General features: G+C 36.1%; 1 pseudogene; it reads right to left on the reverse strand.

The window, feature by feature from the left end:
• Window positions 1-7,076: 7,076 nt before the first annotated feature.
• Window positions 7,077-9,266, reverse strand: LOC121755115 (annotated as a pseudogene).
• Window positions 9,267-10,689: the final 1,423 nt, after the last annotated feature.

Genomic DNA, 10,689 nt, shown 5'->3' on the forward strand with positions numbered 1-10,689 from the left:
TACTATGGGAAAATCATGGGCATGAAGAAGCCACGTGGGAGAAAGAGGACAATATGATGGAATTGTACCCAAAACTATTTACTTGAGAGTAACAAATTTCGGGACGAAATTTCTGTTAAGGTTGGTAGGATGTAACGCCCCGTTTTTCAAAACCTAATTTGCGAACCCTAAATACTTGTATTTAATGCAATTGGTTTTTTTCGAGGTCCGTGAATTAATTGTTGCGTGGAATGATTGCTGGACTAGATATTTGTGACATAAATTACTACGCGAATTTAAAATAATTTCTTTCCATGAGGAATAAATATATTGGACTCAACCCGCGAGTTAGATCGGATTAATTGAATAAATGATATAAAGATCCAGTCCGTGATAAATAAATTATGGGCGGCACAATTTAAAATAAAATACAATGGACTGCGAATTAAACTAGCCTAATTAAATATTTTTTTCCTGTTGACTTGGTCTCCAAGGAAATAATTCAAATTTTAATTAAATATTCTATAGAGATTTTCCTCCTCCGTGATGCGATTTTCCTCCTCCGTGATCTGCAAATAAATATCAAATAATTTCAAATTAATCCAAAAAAAAGAGAGAAGAATTCGAAAATTACTCCCCTCAACGCACGATTAAAACCGTTCCCTCTCACCCCCTATATCTCTCCCATATCTTTTAACCACTCTCCCTCTATATTAATCTTCAAATCAGTTTATTTTTCTTTTCTCTCCTATCGTTCCCTGCAATCAAGAAAGCAAGCTCCATTCTCTCAAGGTAATCTCATAAATTCCTCTCTATTTTTCATGATTCAAACCAACTCATCTAATCTCCTTCCGGCAGAAATCGAGAACCCAACTCGAAGGAGGGAGTCATCGGTTATTTTCTCAAAATCCATTCAAGGTATACACCTTTTCACAAACTCAAAGTAAACTACTCAGTTCCATTCCAGTTTCAAACATGTGCAATCTGTGACAGAAACGGATCTGCCAAGCCCAAAGAAATACTCCTTTTTGCACCCCAAATTCAAGTTCGACAGAAGGTACAAATCCCCACCGCTCAATTTCAAATCATGAACATATATTTTACTCCCAACATAGCATCATACATTAATCTCCCACACAAAGAACTAAATCAATAACACAATCGAGCAATGAACAATTTAACCACCTCTTGCTTGCAATAATTCAATCTTTCGAACACACAAACGAACGGAACTGCAATTCGTAAAAACTTACCTGCGGGGCTGTTTCGAGTTGAATCGGAGTTGTTTTCGGATTGTGCGAGTGTAGTCGGGACTGCCGGAAAGCAGATGGTGGCCTTCTAGCAGAAACGCGCAGCGGAGGAGCCTGACGGCAGAGACCGAACGGCGACCACCTCTCTCGCTACAGCGGCGGAGGCGGGCGAAGGGTGACCCGGCGAGGAGGCTGCGCAACAGCGACGGGTCTGGGCAGCGGCTGCGGCCTGACCCCGCGACGGCGACTCCGGTAAGGAGACTGCACATCAGAGACGATCGGCGAACAGCAGCGGCTGACATCGGCCCTACCATGCCCTCGACGACTCTGTGCAGACGGATCTGGACGGCGACGGAGCAGCGGCGCGACAGCAGCACCGGTTCTCCCGGCGAGCGGTGGTCGCCGGCGTGAGGGTCGACGCGACCGGGGAGCGACGATGGGGCAGCCGGATTTTGGTGAAGACGACGGGATGGAGTTTCCCAATTCTGTCGAAGAGAGAGAGAGATAGGGAGAGAGAGGTGTGGAGATGGTGGAGTGTTGGGCTTGGGCCTCTTTTGATTCATTTAAAAAAATTGGGCCTTTGCTTTACTTAAAGGAAAGTGGGCTTAATAAATTAATTGGGTGATCTATTTTAAGTTTGGGCCTTCTTTTATTAGGGGATTAATTAAATTGAAGACATAAGGCAGGGAAAGAATTAAGTTTTGGGCCGATAATTAATCGTGATGAAATTATTTAATTAAATCCCAAATTAATTATGAAGTATGAATAATTTATCTCAAGCCCGGAATATATATACATAATTTTCTTAACAAAGAGAAATGGTTGCAATAATCCAGTTATGCACATAAATAAATTTTGGGAATTTATTTGACATCGTGGTAGAAAGTACGAGGAGCCAACGGAGGAATTAGGGGCGTAAGTGGCCGCCGAATAATCAAAAAAACGGGAAAAAAACGAGATAAACAACTTTAATTAGGAAGCATGCATTTTTATTTGAAAAGTGTGTTGATTTATGTATTATCTAAATATTAAAGGTGAATCATCGCAAGTGAAACGTGATACCAAGGGGAAGAAAGTGCTTGTGAATTGAGCAGTCGAGGTGGGCTTTCTTTTACTAAACTCTTTTACGTTTTCAAAAGTATGATTATGGTGGAATAAGGGTGGTTTAAATTGTTATGTCATGCCATGTTTGTTTTGATGATGAGATTGTTGCCTGATGCCTAGTTTGTGAGTTCGCTCCATTAGGCTATAGGGCTATGTTGAGATTGTTGCCTGATGCCTAGTTTGTGAGTTCGCTCCATTAGGCTATAGGGCTATGTTAAACGAATTCGGGTCTGAGTAGGGCCGCAAACCCTATCAGGCTAGTGTAAACAAGTGAGATCGTGAGCCGTCCTTGCTAGTCGGCCGGTCTCGTGGGCGAATAGTGTGGCCACACTTTCGTCGCACCATGGAAAGAGGATGTGATTAAATGATGGAAAGATGATGTGATTGAATGATTGATGAGAAAGTGGGGAGATTGTTTTGACTGGCCAGTCTATGAAATTGTTTGTGATACTCGATGATATTTCTTTTCTAAATGTAAAACTCGAGTTCACTATGGTATGGATGACATAACTTTCATCAAATGTTTTCGGCATGAGCCCACTGAGTATATTTCATAGTACTCAGCCCTGCATGTGTTTTCCCTATGTGCAGGTTGAGCGGCGACGAGGATGTGGTGGTGTTGAGCAAGTGAATTTAAGAGATTATTATTGTCTTTGAACCTTGAGTGCCGTTGTGTCTTCACACATGGCGTCACTCTTTCTCTTGGTCGTTTCCGCTGTGTCGCTTCATTTAATTATGTTATATTTGGGCCGACAACTTTAATTATTAGGATAATGGATATTCTTGGTTATTTATTGGGATATTAATTGTTGGTCCAACTTGTGATTGAAACCCTAATTCTTTTCGTCTGTTCATTTAATACTTTTAATCACGATCGCCCGTATTTATTAACCCTAAAAGGGCGGTCGTGACATACACGGTCACCACCATGCTCCTCGGGCCCCTCATGCTCATCCTCGTCGTCTACCTCGCCAGCGCCTACTTGCCCGCCTTCAAGTGCGATGGCGAGGACCTCGGCTGGGGGTGCCTCCTGATCATCTCATTCATGGTGTTGCAGTGGATTCTCTCCGAGGAGGGGCGCCAGTCCGGGGCGCTGCTCCTCGCCGTTGTCGCCCTCATCTGGTATAGCCTCCGGCCTTGACAAAGGCTGAGTTTGTGTGTATAAATATATTGAAAATGTTTCATTGACTTGAATAATGACAATATTGTTGGTATAGTTTGATGGAAATGCAATTAAGAAAAAAGATTATGATCATTTGTATATATTTAATTGTTATAGTATTGAAGTTGGAGATAGTAGTAGTTCAGTGATTTACTTATTTTTGGTAGTTTAAACCTAAAAAAAATGGATGGTATGGTGATGCTGTAGTCTGTTACTTTTCTGAATCTCCTGAAATAGTGGTTAATCTGAACCCAGTTAATTAATCGTAGAGCAATTTTATTATTGGAATTATTGAGTAATTAATAATTTCATTCGAGTACTAGGTCATAAATATATATAGCCATGATTAATCAGACTACTTGTGTGGTTCCAAATTCCCTCTTATAAACGTCAAAAATAATTGGGCAGTTTTAAAAGGCCAAATTGCTAAAACAATTGCGAAATTTGATTAAATTTTGGTTAATTTTACAATTTTTAAAAAATTCAATTTTGACATTTTTTTTCAATTGTTCCTTTGATGTAGATTTGAAGAAAATTTATGTATGACTTAGAAGCTAAAATATTCTAAATCAATTGAACAACTAAAAAAAATATCATAATTATAATATACTCCGTCCGTCCCAGAAAAAGAGTCTTATTTTGTCATTTCTGTCCGTCCAATAAAAAGAGTTTTATTTCACTTTTACCATAAATAGTAAGTAGACCTCACATTTCACCAATTTATTCTACTCACATTCTATTATAAAACTAATATATGTATAAATGAGACTCACATCCCACTAACTTATTTAACCTACTTTTCTAAAATTTGTGCTCAAACCAAATATGACTCATATTGTAAGACAGATGGAGTATTTATTTAGCTATTTTTAAAAGTCACAGGATTGACTAGAATATGACTAAAATTCATGTTTTTTTTCTTTTTTAAATTTGCCTGTCTTAAAAACCAAGAGGTTGTCCCCTCTAGATTAATAATCCTTACATCCCAATCTAAGTGACACATTTCTTTTTCGCACGTATTTTATAAAAAAAATAATAAATAGTTAAAGTGAAGGGAAAACAAATTAAGAAAGAGAATAACGTAGAAGAGACTCTCTTCTATATTATTTTTTCTCTTAATGTACTTTCATTCCACTTTAACTATTTATTATCATTTTTTCGAATACGTGTAAAAAAAGAAATGTGTCACTTAGGCTTGGACAGAGGGAATATAATTATTTACACATATGTAATACGATCAAGTCACAATTTAGACAATTAATAAAATCATTTTATGCAGGTAGTCGTGAATTGTTACAATTATACATGTCGTGAGAAGGTGATCTGCAATGACAATGTCGTGAAGGAATTGGTTGTTGCCATTTTAATATAAAAACATTTATCGTTGGATTATTTTTTCTTTGAGAAGTGATGCATGGTGGTTGACGATACAGCACCTAAGATTTCATCTCCCTTACTACTTTGGAAACCAGCTTTAATTACCAAATAGGTGAATAATATGGGTATATTAATTTTATTCGGCTACTTTTGAAATAATTTTGTACGATTATTGACTCTAATCAAACTCTACAGATAATCTATATTTAAAGATGTTCAAACTATATCCAAACCTTTTCATTTTTCAATAAAAAGAATAACTTTTAAAGGCAATTTCGCATATGTAATATCTATGGGGACGTGATCAATTACTAACTAATCAACAATTCAAAATTAAGACCAAATTTTAACCATTAGATTATGAGATATAGGAATGTGATCAATTACTAGCTAATTAGCAATTTAAAATTAAGACCAAATTTTAACCATTAGATTAGGAGATCTAGTGGTTGATATAATGTCAATTGGATTATATTTTAAATTTAAATAATTATTAAATAAAATTAAAGGGTATTAATGTCAATTCTCTCTTATTAAAATTATCCCAAAATTTTAAATTTATGTAACTCACTTGATTTAAATTATTTTTTCACAAAAAATATATCAAGGTAATTTTATAAGGATTTTAACGAGATCTCAATTGCATATGTTCCGACGACGTTCGGATGATGGAATTTGATGATTTTTATTTCAGTTTTCGTATATGTTGATAAGCAGATTTTATCAACAAATACATCAAAAAATCTCAATATAATGTAAGTAAAATATCAACATAATGTATATAAAATCTCCGTATAATGCATATAAAATCTCAACATAATGCATGTAAAATCTCAATAAAGCTGTGTTGATATTTTCGTATACTTGTGTTGAAATACTCATGTCATTGTGTTGGTATTTGTAATACACTATGTTGATATAAAAAAAACACGAAAATTATGATATGATATTAGAATGACGATCTTACCATTTTGTTGATATTTTGTCTACTATTTATTGAAATTCGTAAGATTTAATCTCATCCATTCATTTTGAAATCTAAAGGTAGACATTTGGCTTGATTTTGGATATGATACTATAAGCAATAGAATATGACTCTATATATATTTAAAGATGATCGAACTATATCCAATAAAAGAATAACTTTTAAAGGCAATTTCGCATATATATATATATATATATATATAGGAACTGAGGTTAGAGTGACATCACTCTTAAAGTGACAACGTGACAACAAGTAACATGCAATCTGTTATACATATGCAAGCAATATGTGATACATAGACAAGCAATTCGGCATTTATGGTTCCAAGCAATATAAGATACGAAATCAGAGCACTATGGTGATACTATAGTTAAAATGACAATGCGATACATAGACAATGCGACAATGCGATACATAGACAAGCATTCTGCGATACATAAGCAAACAACTCAACATATGGTTTCAAGCATTCTACGATATGAAAGCAAAGATAATCAAGCAATTTACGATATATAGGCAAACAAGTCTGCCACGTGGCAGACTAAGGTTGAATCTGCTCCTAAATATAACGGTTGTCCTTGGTGGTACAATGCCATCTGAAATGATGTTGTCATTTTAACATAAACCTATAGGAACTTTAACCCAACTTTGAAATTATGCGTGAATTATACATCATTTTAATAAAAATTTATAATTATTTTTTTTCCTTTTTGCACACTATTGTCTGGTTTGGGGTGATCCGTTGCTAACTCTGTTAACTCATTAATGCAGTGTATTAAAAATGTCAATACGATGACATTAAAATATCAACATAATATTAGTTGATATGTTAAAATACTTTGTTGACATTGATATTTAAAGTGGCAACATAATATATTAAAATGTCAACACAAATTTGTTTTGATGTTTTACAGTGATCGTGTTGACATTTTTTAATACACTGCATTGATAAGTTGGCAATATAAGAAAAGTTAGCATTATAATACTTGATAGCGCCCAGAGCTTTTGTTTTAGCGGCAAGGTGCTTAGACCTTTTTGTATGAGGTGCCGAATTTGAACCCTCTTGACATTTTTATAAAAAAAAGATAGCATATATGGATTTTGACACTGGATTTATTTTAAGCATTCATACCAACATTTATTTTATAGTGATTGACAAGCATGTAAAAATGTGAACAATTGAAGGTTCGTGTCTCTAGGCATAATTTTCTAGTTGAAATTCGATAGTAAATAAATAATACTAACAATTTTGATTATATTTTAGCTCTGTTTTACAACACGATTTCACAAGTGCTAATCATTAATTCATACAATTCTCAATAATTACAAGCGCAGTGATTCACTTTACTCTAAGCAAATCTCACAAAACAAACCATAAAATCAAGTTATAAATACTAAAAAATGATTAATTTGGTCGAATAATTGTTTTAGGCTTTCAGTGGTATCCCAGCGGTGCTGGATATTCCTTCAGCTCATGTCCTTGGCATTGTATGTCCTGCATTAAAAATCCAAAAAATAATGTCATTACTTAATAAAAGGGTGAACTTCAAAAATTATTCTCTCAATTTCTGAATTCGAAAAAATCACACGAAAATATAAAAATGTCATTTGAATTAAGTTCTTTTTCCACCTTATCTACCCCTCAATCCTAAGAGGACATAAATATCTTCCCATTTTCACCCCTCATCTCTAGAGATCTAACATTATACTCCATTTCGTCCCTAAAAATAGACCACTTCGTCCATAAAATACTCCATTTACAAGGCTGTAAGGAGTATTTTTCACATACATGCTTTAATTATTAAGGGATTAAAGACCTAAAACGTGCAAATATCTTTTTTCGAGAGACCAAATCAGAAATTTGATAAAATTGATACTCCATAAGTTTGAAAAAATTAAGATATGATTAGTAATTTTATAAATATTTAAAGATAAAGGCAAAATCGATTCAAAGAAAAATCGGAAAAAATTGGTACCGATGCGTAGTGGTTGAGATCACGGTGGTGCGCCTCGTCGGCTCTAATCACGGTGACGACGTCCTTGAGCGTCGAATCGGCGGAAGCCGCCAGTAATCAATGGCGATGGCCGGCGCCGGCTGATCCTCGACCAATCCCTTCTCCAAATCCTCGAGGAATTCGGTGTAGGAATTGACCGCCTCCTCCTCTAGGTATCCGACGATGCGATGCGCCAATTTGGGGGAAATGAGGTAGGCGGCGAAGTAGGCGTTGAAGAAGACGCCCTGCACGGCGATAACTAGGGCTCGCTCCGACCATTTCGGCTGCGATACCTCCAGGAACGTCATCAGATGCATCCGCTCGTTTTCCGCCTCTTCCAGCAGCGCCTTGATCCATCCGCCGCTTTGCTCGAACCGCCGCAGCGATTTCAGGTGCAGCATCATCCCGCCAACCATCCCCGGCACCGCCGCCACCGTCTCCAGCAACATCGCGTGGCAAATGTGCCGCCTCTGTCAAATTTTTAACACTGTGATGTCAGGTTTTGGTCGTTATTGATTGATAACGTCAGGGCTGGAAATTTTTAATACGACGTGAAAATTAGACATAAACGAGCACGGAGTTGATTGGTTTTGGGTCAATTTTGATTGGGTTTGGATCCTTATCCGGTCGATCCAATGAGTCTGATAGTTTTTTGTTGGGTTGTTATCGGGTTGATCTGACCTAACCTAACATAACCACTCAATCCTTAAGAATTCTTAGCCCTAATTCTTATAGTATTAATTCTAAACTTTTGACGGTATTAGATAATTTAGTGAGGAGTGTTTGTAGAAAAAGTAGCAGTGATAGCATTAGTGGATTATGCGGTCCATTTCTTAAAATAAAGAATTTCGATTTTTAGGAAACGGACCAGAAAAAGAAAGAATTTCTATTTTTAGGAAATGGAATGAGTGTTTTATATTGATGAAATAAAAATAGATTGAGAAAAAAAATGACCTGAAAAAATAAGCGGGTTGGATATTTGAGAGCTTGGACAGTCCCATAAGCAAACTTGTCCATGACAGTCTTAGCCTCATGGTGCTTCTTTACATCGATACTCGTGTCCGCTGTGTACGTCTCCCACGGCCGGAAACAGTTCCACCGCCAGGGTGACCCGTCGTCCTTGCGCACTTGAGGTGGAGCCACGCCCCAGTAGCTGCTAACAGCGGCTCGATCGTCCTCACCATTGGCTCCTGGTTTGGCCTTTTCTTGCGAAGCCATGGTACTCCGGTGCCTGTTCCCGAGCATCGGGGTAGACTTTAGGAATGTAGAGGCTTGTGCAATTGTGGAATTGCTATTGAGTAGCCTTGAGACTTGCATTGCAACGCGACGGCTCATTGTAGAAATTGAAGGCAAATGAAATATGAAGTTTGATCTTGTTTGATTAATGATTGAAATTTGGTATGAATCTTGAAATTAGGAGCGATGCTTATATAGTGCGTACTTCTATTTGTAGGAAGGTGATTAGAAATAACAACTATGCTTCTTCAATTTTTTTATTTTTTTATGTTATCTTAGATACTATTTTGTTTGAAAATTATGAGCCACGTCTTCTCGTGGCACTAGTCAATATCTGATATTTTTATTTTACATTTGACCCAAATTTGACACGATTTATCTTGTAATTTGACATTTTCAATTTCACATTAGTCGCTATTAGTATATACAGTTAAGTGAGCACACGGACATCCCACCTTTTCGAAAATAAAATTTTCAGTTTCATTTTTAGTTCAAGAACGTACTAATTAATTAAATAGCAATCAATTGGTAAGTTAGCAAACATTATTTTGCGAGTGTATTTTTTATTTTGGTAATAATAAATTAATGTAATGAACAAGTCATTAATATTTTTTGTTTGATAGTAGTACTTACTTTATCATAATATAGTTTATTAATGATAATAGAAAATGATTGAGAGAGATAAAAGAACTTTCTTGCAAGTTGACGCATGACTTGTTTGAATAATAAACGGTCGCAAATATGAGCAGCCGGGGGGATTCTTCCAATAATCTGGATATTACTTGATTCACAAGGAAATTTAGCAACAATTTTGAATTTTCAACTTTATTGTCAATATCGTTTTGGACGACTACGAAAGTATGCATCTATCATGTGATATTGTATTTTTGGTATACGGAATACTATACGGAATAGTAGTATTCTTTCGTCTCACATTTCTATTTTAATATTATTCATTAATTGTTCACTTTTATCATTTTTATTATTTTTAAATTAATTGTTTATTTTCACTTTATACCATAAATGGTAAGTAGGTTCAGTATACTAACTCATTTCACTAACTAAGAGGGATAGTTGGATAAAATGACTATTATACCCTTAATTAATTTTTATTTTATAAATATTCCAAATCCTATTTAACTATTATAGATACTATACATTAGCTTATTAATAGAGTCTTGCTGTCAAGGGTTGGTTTGGTTGCCATGTTAGTGGCCATATCCACCCTTTTTCCTTGGTTTGGTTGTCATGATAGCACTATCACAAAGCACGAAAAAGTGAAGAAAGCACGTCTAGGCCCGAAAAACTATCCATTAAAACGTGATAATACAATCGCACACATTTGCAACGATTGTACACTGTTCCAACTTGATACCCACAAATACCCCTTCTCTCTCATCTCAGCTCTCTCCTCCTCCCTACCTCTCTCATCCCATTTCTCTTTCCATCATCTCTCCTCTGACGCCTTCAACCACCTGCTCCAGTCCAACTCCAAAGGCGACGAAGACTCTCCGGCGAAGAAGAAGAAGAGGAAAAGCGAGGAGGTGGAAAATGAGTAAAAAAGAGATGAGATGATTTATTCTTGAGGTGTTTGTACTGATC

Source organism: Salvia splendens, chromosome 11 (genome assembly GCF_004379255.2).
Source record: "Salvia splendens isolate huo1 chromosome 11, SspV2, whole genome shotgun sequence".
Taxonomy (NCBI): Eukaryota; Viridiplantae; Streptophyta; class Magnoliopsida; order Lamiales; family Lamiaceae; genus Salvia; species Salvia splendens.